This window comes from Sus scrofa, chromosome 3, assembly GCF_054392235.1.
Source record: "Sus scrofa isolate SSC_HxYL_T2T_F1_AM1 chromosome 3, Sscrofa_HxYL_maternal_Yorkshire_Landrace_v2.0, whole genome shotgun sequence".
Taxonomy (NCBI): Eukaryota; Metazoa; Chordata; class Mammalia; order Artiodactyla; family Suidae; genus Sus; species Sus scrofa.
Window position 1 is genome coordinate 89,833,401 of NC_139385.1, and position 13,421 is coordinate 89,846,821.

Consider the following 13,421-nt stretch of genomic DNA (forward strand, 5'->3'; position numbering starts at 1 on the left):
CTTGGCAATATTCATACAGATTGTAAGTGGTCAAATTGGAACTTTAATTCAGGATGTTGTTTTTTGGCAGCACCAATGGCATGTGGAAGTTCCTTGGCCAGGGATGGAGCCTGAGCCATAGCAGTGAAAATGCTGGATCCTTAACCTGCTGCACTTCAAGGGAACTTCCAGGATGTCTGTTTTTTAACTGCTACTGCTATACTACTACTACTAAATAAAGATGATGGAGAGGAGTTAGAGAAAAGATGGCTTGGTGATCTAAGAAAAAAATTTTAAATGCGTGGAGCAGTTGTAATTAGCCATGAGAAGGCAGAAGAAAGTCTCCATTGGAGAGAATTGCAAAGGAAGAGGTGCCACCAGAGGATAAAAATCCTCCAATTATTCACACAAGGGGTATTTGTTTTCTCAAATAGGGACAAACTCCTGGAAAGGATAATGCCTGAATTTTTATCAATGGAATTTCACAGACTCTGGCAGGTGGGTGACAGGGAGATTTGAGCCCCTCAAGTGACAGCTCGCTCCTAGGCCCTGCCTCAGAAAAGTCCATTCGTCTTGGCAAAGCCCCTCCCACGCACGCACAATGTGCCGTCTCCTGCCGGCTTGAGGCTGGACATCTTGTCAGCCCTGCACACAAAACGAGAACTGTTTCCCCTGCGCGCAGCTGGCGCGCCCTTTCAGCAGGTCCCAGCTGCCCGGAGCCGCGCACGCCGCGGGGCCACGCCTCCGGATGAATATTCATGACGCCTTGTGCTCGGAGACCCGGATTTCACAGACTCTAAAAGGTTTAGATAGAGCATAGGGGTTTTTAGATAGGGGTTAGATGGGAGGAGGGAGCTGGGCTTTGTCTGGGCTTGCTTTTTGAAAACTACAAAGAGGAGAGAGCACATGAAAACTGAAGTCCAGAATTGCTAATCTAGGCCAGGTAAGATTTGTCAAGGGAGCTCGCTGTTCCTTGTAGTTTATCAAGTCTTTCAGTGTCCCTCTACAACCACAACCTGCAATTGCTGGTGTTTCCCAGACAAACTCTCTTCGTAATACTGGTAAGCATGAAAAGAACCGAGAGTAAGCTGTTAGCAGGGTATTATTAAATGCGTGCTTCTTAACTCTCATACAGGTAAAACTCTGCGTTAAATATGCCCCCTCTCACAAGGGGTCCTGGCAGGTATGTTAATTTGCACATTCTGATGAGCTAATCTATGACGCTTCTATGGGTGTCAGGCTATGTCATAGGCTAGAAACTTTTAAGTCAACTTTTAAAATACGTATACTCTTAGCTCTGGTTGGGCCATAATCAGGGAATTAACCATACCTGTTACCGAACTCAGGTTCAGCTGCTTACCACTCATAAAAGGATAATTTGAGAGGCAACTGTCAATACAAAGGAAAGGGGCTTTAAATCAGAAAAGCCCTCAGTCTGGAGAGATGGCAGGCAGAGGCCAGCTCTGAAGATTCTGCTCAGCATTGACAGTTTTTAAAGGGAAAAATTGTGTAAGGGGGAACAATCTCAGTGAGTCATGGAGGCAGGACGCTGGATTCTGCATCATTCCCCCTCGATTGCAGGAAGGCTGACTCTGTCTTCAGATGTTATCTTGCCAGAGTCATCTGCCTGCAGGATTGCTTAGGGGGTTGTTGGGAGTAGAGAGCTAGTCATTAAAAAAAAAAAAAAAAAAAAATTATTTTTTTCATTCTTTTTATCTAGGAAAAGAATCAACAGGTTAGCCAAGGCATGGTGTGCATTCAGGAGAGCATAAGTCTGGAGTTAGGTTAAATTGCCTAGTGATCTCATTTCTATACTTAGGTTCTTTTAAAGTTAGAAGAGAACAGAAATGGGCCAACAGGCAAAGGGCAAAATAGCTGCCTTCAGTTCCCTTCTGTCGAACATCATTCCACTTCTGTGGGATTAAGGGCAAATATCCATCTTCTGTAACTTCTTCATGCTGCTGTAGGGCACTGTATTCTCAGAATGGAAGATGTCAGCATGGGTCTGTAGCATCTTTGCTGACAGTTTTAGTTTCCCCCTTATATATACAGGCAGAGCAGGTTACAATTATTTTGATATCCTCAAAAATACAGATTATTATGACAATAATGTTAGTCCCATTTTCTCTTGAGGCCGGTTCTTAGAATTGTACTAGCCGTAGGTTCAGTACTGCTCAAACTGAAGAAGCTTGTGTAATGGCTACATTCTGGTTATCATGCAATTAGTATTTTTTTTTCTTTTTCTTTTCCATCTGGTGGCAGTTACAGCATCTGTAAAACGACTCAGGAGTGTGCATCAGACATTGAGTCTGTGACTCTATTGTCCTAATCATTAACTGCTTGGTTTTGTACTTGGGGAGGGCCCTGCAGGGTTCTACTTGGTTCTATACTTGCTGATACTCATATTTGGCTTTATTATTTTTATTAACAAAAAAATTTCTCAGCACAGAGCATCTGAAAGAGTAGATAGTACCAAATGCATTTCATTGATTTATAATACAATGTAGGCTTTCCCAAGAGCAGTGACTGTCTTTTGTTGTTGTTGTTGGGGCCGTAAGAGTTCATTTTAGAATTCATTTAACAGAAACTGCTGGAAACTTTGTTCAGTGCATCTATTCCAATAATCTCTCCATTAAAAGAGAGGCTCTGCTTTTTACCTACAAATTGGAAATGGAAGAAATAACTTTTTTGAGAGGAAATTAAAAACAAAAACAAAAAACAACAAGAGAATATGGTGTGAAAGCACTTAGCTACTTTATAGGAAGGCAGACTTCCCCCCAACCCCACTTCCATCCCACAGAGGTGAACACATATGCAGATGACAGGGTAGAGCCACAGTGAGCACCTGTGAGAGCTTATAGGAAGTAGGACCCAGACCAGACAAAGGACACAAACAAATGTCCCAGTAATCGTGGAGTCTAGAAGTTATCAACTGATAAACTTGCCATTAATCCCCAGCAAAGTTTCAGATAGGATAGTGAAGCAGGCATCTGGTGAGCGTGTAAAAACAGATGACCACAGGAGTTCCCGTCGTGGCTCAGTGGTTAACGAATCCAACTAGGAACCAGTGGGTTTGATCCCTGACCTTGCTCAGTGGGTTAAGGATCCAGTGTTGCCCTGAGCTGTGGTGTAGGTCGCAGACGCGGCTCGGATCCCGCGTTACTGTGGCTCCGGCGTAGGCCGGCGGCTACAGCTCGGATTCAACCCCTAGCCTCGGAACCTCCACATGCGGCGGGAGCGGCCCAAGAAAATGGCAAAAAGACAAAAACAAACAACAACAACAAAAAAAGCAGATGACCGCAAGGAACCAATGAGAGGTCACCAGGAACTGGTCAGGAAACTGTTTATTTCCTTTTTATTTATTGAAATGAAGTGCTTGACTAGTAGTATATCAGAATGCCCAAAACAAAGAACATCTTGATAAAGGGACAGCCTATTTATATCCTCCCACCTTTTTTTTTCCTTTTTTCCTGTGATGGATTCAGGTTTCACAGTTATCAGATTGAGCATTTGACAGCCAAAAGAGAATAGACACTAGAACCAGAAAAAACTGAGTTTGAGTCCAGGCTCTGCAAGTTGTTAGCCCTGTAACATTGGGCATCTCTTGAGTCTTAGTTTTCACAGTTGCAAAATGGGAATGAATATCTACTTCATAGATATGGAAGAAAGCACAAATAGAGCAGGAGCACAGGTACTCAAGAAAGGGCAGTTATTAAGACACAATTTAAAAGGTGAAAATTCAAATATGAACTCAGAGAGTTCCTGTTTAGGCTCAGCAGGTTTAGAAACTGATGCTGTCTCTCTGAAGATGCAGGTTCAATCAAGTTTCCGCCATTGCCACAGTTGCAGCGTAGGTCACAGATGCAGCTCAGATCTGGTGTTGCTGTGCCTGTGGGGTAGGTCAGCAGCTGCAGCTCTGATTTGACCCCTAGCCCGAGAATTTCCATATGCCACAGATGGGGCCATAAAAGGAAAACAGAAAACAAATATGAACTCAGAAAAGAGAAGAACTGAATTAAGTAATTCATATAAAAAGAATGTTTTTATATTTACTGAAAGCTCTGTGTTTCAGTAACCAAGTAACATGTTTCAGGTGCAAATTAAAGCTTCTTAATATAAGCATATTTGAGCCAGTAAGAGTCCCAGTTAATTCCAGTCAGTCCCTTTCTGTTTAAATTCTTTGTCCCTTTCTGAGTAGCAAGTGGTAAGTAAAAATTATATAAAATCAGAATGGTGAAGACCCAGAAATCCCAATATCTGAAAAATAATTGAAAGAAATGGTGGTGTTTATCTAGAAGAGATTCCATAATGGCTCTCTCCTCATATTTGAAGAGCTGTCATGCGGAATAGGGTAATAACTTGGTCTGTATAGGTCCAAACAGTAGAACAAATGATTAGAAGTTGCAGTGATAGATTGTGGACTCAACATATAAACTGTTCAACAATGTGATCAGCCCTTTTGAAAAACAGCAAGCTCACAATTACTGAAAGTATTCCTGTAGCGGGTAGAGGCCAGCACTCAAAGATAGCAGAAATTATTGCACTGGAAAAGAGAGTGGCCTGAACTTAGATTAGAGTTAGTAATATACCACATACATGCCACCGCTCCAAACGGTGGCAGGCATGACTAATCAATGAAAGCTCTTTATCCCCCCTGAGCGAAACTCAGCCTGACAGTCCTTTTCGATGCAGTGCTCCGGAGCCATCACCACCATTTCATCAGAGTTGACAGCCCACCCAATTCATAATCCCTTAGAGTCTCTAAGATCCAATCACTTAGGCATTTCCTCCGTAGTATAACTATAAAACATGCCTGTAAATTAACTAGAAAGGGAGCCACAGTTAAGTACAAAAATGTTCCCGGTATCTATGTATGTGTGTGTGTTAAATGCCTGTATGTGTACCCTGGTGTTCTGTATGTGTGGATAGTACATAGAAGCCATGGTCCTACCTTAAAATAGGAATCACGTGAGGAAAATAACTCGGGCATAAAAGCCCTTTACTAGTGAATCCCAGTGGGGACATGCCAGTAGTTAATGACACTGCTTTATGAATAGCCACCCATTTCTTCTCTACAAAATTCAAACCTTTTACCTTATCCCACCCCTTATACAATTTCAAATTCATTTTGTTAAGTTGTAGCCTTTGGGACCTCAGGGGCAGGTTGATATAAAAAGAATTTGAAAGGTTGGCAGAGATAGGGTTGGAGTACCTAGTAGTCTCTCAAGGGAGAATTATATTGTTAAGCAGAAGTAACCATAGAGAGGTCAGTAAGAGACTAAATTACAATAGTCAAAAATACAGCAAACTCAGAGTCCATCCCAATGGATGCACAGCAGTTGAAGCTGCAAGAGGCAGTAGTTGAAGCCAGGTGGATAGTAGGTCACATTCTGGCTCCCCAGCTAGAAATTAAGAGGAACAAAGAACCCAGTCTAACTCCCAAAGAGAGGAAAATAGATGCAAAGACAATCCTTTGGAGAAAAGATAATCTTTTCAATAAATAGTGCCATAATAACTGGATATCTATATGCAAAAAGTAACATCCCTCAATCCATACTTCTCACCATATTTCAAAAATTAACTCGAAATGAATCATAGACCTAAATATAAGACCTAACAGCATAAACCTTCTTGAAGTTTTCTTTTTCAAAAAGGTTATACTATTTAAATTTTTGAAGTGAGTCCATTAAAAAATATGTACAAGTAAGTAAGAGTATGTACAAGTGGGGTGTATATATGCAAAAATGAAGGTGGCATCCACCACTGCTTTTTGCCACACTGCCTCCAAGGGCTGGGGAGGGTAGCCTAGCCCCATCCAGGCAGGGTGGTGTTGAATGCCGAATTCTAGTCTCAGGCAGAAAGTCAGCATGCAAACTAGGAAACTCTCCTGGAACCTTATCATTGCAGATGTTGGAAATTCTGTCGGAAGAGGGTAAGGGGAATCCAGAATTCCCCAAATCCCAGGATCTCTAGTTTAGGTGGCAGGAACGTGAATCTTAGATGCCGCTAGTCAGCACTCTTGTGGTGACTTTTCAGTAGCCTGGCCTGACAAAGTGGGCTCAGCTGGGAAGGCCAGAACCTGAGAAATAAAGCTATCAGTACCTGCAGCTAAGTGAGCTCAGAAAGGCAGGACTGAGCATTGCTCATCTCATGGCTTAAATTCCTAGGCATGAGATTAGAACACCAATTATAACATCTTGCTCTATCAGGAATAAAGTCCAATATGTCAAGAATTATAAAACAAGTATGCAGCAAATATTCTAAGGGACTTCCCCATCCCACCAGTTGATACTCTAAGAAAGTAATAAAATATTCCTCCCTTCTTGACCCTTAAAATTCTTAGAAAGGCAACACATTGTAAAGCTTAAAAGCATTAGCTATGGTGTCAGGTTGCCTGGGTTTGAATCCCAGCTCTGTCTCCAATTAGATTGTAAGCTTGGCCTGGTGTCTTAAGCTCTCTGAACCTTACTTTCTTATTCTGCAAAATGTGGATGATAAAAATCCTCCCAGAGATTAGATGAAAATGCATGTGAAGGTGTTTGTTTCTTGGTGCATTTAGCACAGAGTAAGCACTCAGAGTTAGAGTTGGGAGTGGACTTGAAGAACATCTGAGACCTCTTCTCTGTTGTCCTAGTAGAGCAAGACCCAGAGACACTGATGACCTACCTAACATCCCATAGCTAATTAGAAAAGCTAGATTTGCTTTTCAAAAACTGAAGCCCTGTCATTTTTCATTTAATTTCCTTTTCTCTCACAGTGGTTGGGATCATTTCCCTGGTACCTCCTCTTCTTCTGCCAGGCTTAGAACAACTTGCACCATATTTTGCTCTGATTTTCCATGGCTTCACTATGACCCTACATTCTTTTAGCACTCCTACATTGTGAAAACCGAACACCATCTGTCATTTGATCAGTGTACAACAATCCCTCAAGTGCTTAGTAAATGCCTTTTCTATGAAGCGTCCTTTCCTTGTAAGCATAATGCAGTGTTATAATTTAATTTTGAAGATCCACTCAGGAGAGAAGGGATGATAAAACAGGTCCATACATAAACATCTCCCTGCCACCCCCTACCCCACTCCCGTAGCATGACTATAAATACACCAGGATAAGCCCTTCATGAGCTAACAACAAAGTACCTGATGATCTTCCACTTCCAGGCTTGTAAGAGCCCTTCTCTCAGAAAGATAAGATGGTGCATTGGTTTCTACATCATCTCTTTATATAATGGGTATAAACTATTATTATCCCCCAAAAGATCGTGTAATCACACAGACTAATCCAGGTGGAAATCTCCTTTGCCCTCTGATTTTCTCAAAGTCTATAGGGTCGAGTCATCAACCACAGCAGGTTTTACTAATAACAGCTCACCAGAAGGACATGCTATTTGGAAATTAGGTCACATCTTAGGGCTTTCTGCCAGACTCACACACAGGAATAGTAATATCATTGCCAGAAGTATCTTTGAACACAAAGAACAGTGACAGATAATGTTCTCCTGGGGAATGCTGAATGGCTGGATTCCTTATAGGGGCTCTTGGAGTAGAAGTTTCCTGACAAAAATAAAGGGGTTGAAGGGAATGCTTTCAACGTCTGCCTTTCCAAAATAGACAGCTTCTCTGTCCATTTTCTTATTATATTTATAGTCCCTGTGACTAAAATGCCTGGCACAGAGTTGGGGATTAAAGGAATAGAGGAATGAACCAACTCTTTCCTATCTCATCCTCTGTTAGCCTGTCGCCACATTGCTTCAGAGAAACACATAAATAAGGACAAACTTTCCCAGTGAAGAGCTCAGACTCTCCCTCTGGGTTCCATTCCTGATGTTTGTGGGACATTTGGTCAGCCCATCATGTTCACAAGTGGCCTTTGAGTGCTCAGCACACTGCGTTGTCACACCACCTGTCCTTCCTACCTTGGAGGCGGATGCCTTTAAAATCCAGCTCCATGTAACAGCTGGGAGCATGACAGAAGTGTGGAATCTCAGGTCTCACCCCAGAATCAGAATCTGCATTTTAACAGAGCCCCCAGGAGACTCATGCACATTTTCAAGTTTGAAATATAGGGCCTGCTTGAATGATGGGTCCTCCAAACACCAGCTTCCCGTAGGTCTCTTGAGAGGTGTAGCCTCAGAGTGCATTTCAAGTAGAAAGTGATTTTGAGAAGGGAAAGAAAGACTTCTAGTGCTTGCAAATTGACAACAGTCGTTAGATACGTGGCAAGGGACATAGCATCTGCCTTAAGGGACCAAGGCTCACAGTGGGCATAGGCAAGCAAGCCATACTCACTTCTGTACATCTCAGCAAGACTTTGAAACTATCCAGGCCTCTTGCTATTTTTCTTCTGTGTGTTTCATGAAAACAATTGCCAAAGCATTTCGGAACTTAAAATTACAACTGATTGTCTAGATGTCTATTAAGAGAATAAAGCTCCTTAGGGGGCACAAATTTCCATTCCAGAAGAAATCAATAGAAAATTTTAATCTGTCAGTGATAAATCATTGTATGTATTGATTTCCGTGGCTTTTAGGGCTCTTAGCAGGAACCGAGGAAAGGCTAATCTTTCTGGAATGTGTGTGTACTTGGAGCATAGCCCCAGGGAGCAAGGAGCTTGCCTGTTAGTTAAGAGTGTGTTATAAACAAATTATAGGCAAAAATTCCTTTAGCATGATAGAATTCTCCATTTCAGCAACTCTTTAGCATTTTATAAGGCAGACAATACCAGGGATGGAACAAATGTTTAACAGCCATCTGCTTTGCATGCACAATTGGACAGACCAATTCACATGCCGAATGGTACTTTAGTCTTTCTTTTAAAATACTGCCAGCAGCCTGGTTCATTGAAATCTTTTCCTTCAGTGCAAACTGGAAAAAAAGGGCCATACCACTTTTCTGCTGGTTCTGTTTTAAGAGAGGATACACAACTGATAAAGAATGAGAGAAAATACTGGAAACCCCATGACATACTTTTCTTAGAAGACTTTCACCTCCATATATTTATTCATGGAGTTCCCACTGCCTACATGCTCCCCCACCCAGCTCCACTGGTTAAAATCCTGCTTATTCTTCACAGAATTCCTCTGTATAACCTTCTCAGAGCTTATATCTTAGAGTTCTCTTTGTTTCCTTTGGGTTCTCACAGCAAGTTATGTGATCTAGTACACCATGGAACTCTTTCTGCCTTACCTTAGCCTTATCCGGCTTGCTTTATCTCTACGGCTACACTGCATGCTTCGTTAGAGCTAAGCCGTATTCATCCTGTGGCTTTCCATCTAGCACAGAGCTTGACACATTGTGTGTAGTCCCTAAGTCGTTTTTGATTTGAACAAATGAGGGTTTATTGAGTTCTCATTATCCAGTATCTCATAGACCAGTGTGAACACAGAGCAATCAATGAGGAAGAGCAAATATTAGGGGAAAAGCAATGGGACTCCATTAAGGTCTTAATTCTCTTTGTCAACCAGTCAAAAATATTTAACTAGCACCTGTGGCATACTTGGAAAGAGGATATTATAAAACAAGGAGGAAGAAGTTACAGTCAGGTTATAAAGGCAAATTTTTCAGGGCAAGTAAAAGGCACAACTATGAAGCAGGAAAAGTTTCCATCATCTTTCCTATACCATCTGTCCCCCTCCCTCTGATTTCCTCCTGTCTTCAGTTTCTCATCTCCTTTGCTATGTCTCTATATGTGCATCTAGTGTAATTCTTATCATTCCATATTATAACTAAGTCAGGAAATTAGGTTTGAGCCTGGGCCATAGCTGGGGTTCCAGTGTATCTATTTCCCACCAGTGACCCTAGGACCAGGCCTAAATTCTTTTCTTTCTTTCTCCCCCCCCCCCCATTTTAAAAAGTTTTATTGAAGCACACTTGATTTACAATGTTGTGATAATTTCTGCTGTACAACAGAGTGATTCAGTTATATGTATACACATATCAATTCTTTCATAGATTCTTTTCCCATATAGGTTATCATGAATATTGGGTAGAGTTTCCTATGCTACAACAGGTCCATGTTGACCATCCATTATGCTGTTCACAACAGTGTGCATATGCCAATCTCAAACCCCCAATCCATCCCTCCACACCCTTCCCCCCATCCCTTTGTAACCATAAGTTTGTTTTTGAAGGTTATGAGTCTGTTTCTGTTTTGTAAATAAGTTCATTTGTATCAATTTTTAGATTCCACATGTAAGTAATATTATATGATATTTGTCTTTGTCTGACTTAACTTCATTTTAGTATGATAATCTCTATGTCTATCCATGTTGCTGCAACTGGTATTATTTCATTCTTTTTTATGGCTGAGTAATATTCCATTGTATATACGTACCACATCTTTTTTATCCATTTCTCTGTCAGTGGGCATTTAGGTTGCTTCCATGTCTTGGCTATTGCAAATAGTGCTGCAGTGAACATACTGTGCATGTGGTCCTTTCAAAATATGGCTTTCTCTGGATATATGTGCAAGGGTGAGATTGATGGGTCATATGGTAGTTCTATTTTTAATTTTTTTGAGGAGGCCTGAGTTCTTAAAGAAAGGAGCTGAGAGAAAATCTGAAAAAGGCTATGATCACCAAGGACTTTGGAAGAGAAAGGGCATTAGGATCCAGAAGACAAAAGGTAGCCCCCAGTGAGGGTAGAGGCATTGTCCCCATCTCTGCATGGGAGACAGCTGAAATGTGAACCAAGCATGAGGGGCAACTGACTGAGCTTGAGAAGAAAATATGGTCTCAGTCTCTCTCCTGGCCCATTTTGCTCCTGTCTTTTAGCTCTACCTTTGCTTACTGGCTTAAACTTGCCTCTTCTTTTTGAAGCAGGTCAGTCCGGAAAACTGAGTACTAAGAATTCTCTACTCTGAACCTGTTCTAGAGACACTGGCTGCCAGGCAGGCTGCCTACTGCAGAGATTTATCCCCTGTTAAATTGTTTCCTAAAATTTTTGAAAACAGCATGAAAAAGCTTTAAACAAATACAACACAGTATTGTTTTCCTCCACCATTAAGGAAACATTTTGAAAGTCAAAACAACAAAAACAAAAAAAAACCCAGACACCTGGCATCCTTGAAGCTCGAGAGCAGCAGAGATCAACAGGGGAGACCTGAAATAGAAATGCCCAAGTGGTCGGTGTGGGAGCCCATGTCAAAAGCCTGGTAGGGCTACATTCCCACATATGTAAGTGGGGCAATGCTTGTGAAATTTGGGTTATTTGTCTTAGGAGGACCATATTTATACTCATGGACTGGTGAAGCCTGGGCAAATTTGCATTACATGATAACTCATTTATTTACTTTCTCCCTTTTTAAACTAAGAACACATTGATAATAAGGACTTTATCTCACCAGCTGCTAGAAGAGTTAAAAGTCTGTATTAGGCATAGCTGGGTACCTAATAATTATCTGAGAAAGAAAGGAGAGGGGAGAGAAGGCACTTGATTGCAAATATTTAAGATGGATTTTTTTTTTTTCTGCAAGTGGCACGAATTTATTCAGAGCCAAGTCTGGTGACAATGTGATAGATCTCCATCAACATCAGATTTTAAATAAAGTGGGGAGATTGGAGGAATTCCAAAGATACTTTGAGAAATGGCAGCATTATTGGACTATAACTTTTCATTGCAACTGCATTTAACAAAATACATTGGATGTCTGAGCAGTGGCACGTGTGCCAAAATGTTTTAGTTACTTTATAGTCACACCTCATGTGTCAAGTGCTAGATTGTGTGTTATTGATCATAAGGCCTGCAGGAATTCAAAAAAGAGCTCATTATCAGGGAAAGTTTTCATCTGCCAGGTTTTAAAAAGAATCAGTATTACAATCTTGTCACTAAAATCCTCAACTTAAGAAAGAGACAATCAAAAGGAAGAGGTAACATAAAACTGATCAGCATCTCAACCAAAAAATAAAAAAAGGTAAGATTACTAAAGGAGTACCCAAAGTGAAAATCTAAAAAGAATGATGAAGATGCTTTTGTTTACAAATACCAGAAATAAAGTCTGGCTGTTTTAAGTAATAGAGAAAACTTAATAGAGGGATAATGACAGAGCCCTATTCAGCCAGTTCACCTTATAACCATGCTACGTGTTTCTGGTTGGTTGGTGCTTATGCTGTACCCTTTGTTAAATGTTTTGGCCATCTGCTCCTTATACTAGGGATCATCATGGACTGACAGTGAGGTGCACCTGGCCCTCAGAAATGAACTCGAACCCATGTATCATATATGGTAGTTTGGGCAACAAGTACCAGAAACTGTGACTCAAACTGGCTTATACCAGGGGTTAACAAATGACAGCCTGCAGGTGGGTCACCTGTTTTACTGAAAACACATTCAGATCCATTCATATATGTATTTCCTAAGGCTGCTTTAAGAGCACCAATGGCAGAGTGGATTTGTTGTGACCAAGACCTTATAGCCTGCAATTCTTGAGATTTTTACTATCTGGCCCTTCAAGAAAAAACTTTGATGACCCCCAACTTCTATAGTAGGTCATTTATTATTTAATATATTTGATTCAGTTCTGGGTGGGCTCAAAAATGCCATCTAAAGCTCCACTTTTTTAGAATTCATCTTGCTCCATCTTCGATATTGCCCTCATCCCAGTATGGTCACCCTCATGGTGGCAAGGGAGGGGACAGTGGCAACCAGGACTATGTGTTTGCTTATTCATGTCCAGCCAGAGAAGGAGTAACTTCCTGCTTCCCCCCAGACGTGATTTTCAATCAGATTGGGCCAATTTAAAAAGCTTGCCCCTCACTGAATCAAAACAGTTGCCAGAGGATTGTCATGCACATATTGTCTTAGCCAATCCACAACTGCCATGTCCTCTAAGGATGAGGGCAATGGGGGAGGCGGGAACGTCAGCATTGCTTAGAAAGGAGAAAGTGGAGAGTGGATGTTAAGGAAGCAAGCCCAGTGCTGAGATAACCAGGCATCAGAGCACTTTGGGGAACCTAGAAATCTTCTCTGCCTCCATCCCTGAATCTCTTCTCTCTTTGACTCTGATTCATTGTTCTTTCTCATCACAGCCTGTTTTCTACATCTCCAACTCATGGTGGAAAACAAAGCTGCCAATGGCTCATATACTTACTATTAGGGTCCTAGAATTCGAAGAGACTAATCTCTTTTTCTCATTTTTTAATTTTCAGGTTCCTGGGAAAAGATTTTGATTGACCCAAGCTGGGTTAAGTGCTCATCCTTCAATCAAAGGTGAGTTCTAGAGCTTGGAAACTCTCCCCAAGTGGATGGTGGCAGAGAGAGGGTCAATTTTAGAAAACATTGTCAGGCAGATGAGCCAAAAGATGTCTGCTACAGAATGTGTATTTCTTCATGTCAGATTCAGTAGTCCAATATTTTCCATTATAGGTGATTTTGTACAGGAGGATTTGTTTTTATTTTGAGAAACATAGACCCCCCCCCAAAAAAAAAGAGCAGTCATTTTAACCA

The 13,421-nt window shown here is 41.3% G+C and overlaps 1 protein-coding gene across 3 annotated transcripts in view; it reads left to right on the forward strand.

Annotated features, from left to right (window-relative positions):
• The first annotated feature begins 747 nt into the window (after positions 1–747).
• Positions 748–13,421, forward strand: part of PELI1 (pellino E3 ubiquitin protein ligase 1) — a 138,323-nt gene continuing 125,649 nt past the window's right edge. For 2 of the 3 annotated variants that reach the window (XM_085019054.1, XM_085019051.1), the window contains exons 1-2: positions 748–922; positions 13,124–13,184. The gene's annotated coding sequence lies outside the window, so the exon portion shown is untranslated. Of the gene's footprint in view, positions 1,041–13,123; positions 13,185–13,421 lie in introns of all 3 variants that reach the window. The other variant, XM_085019055.1, reaches the window with a different exon arrangement.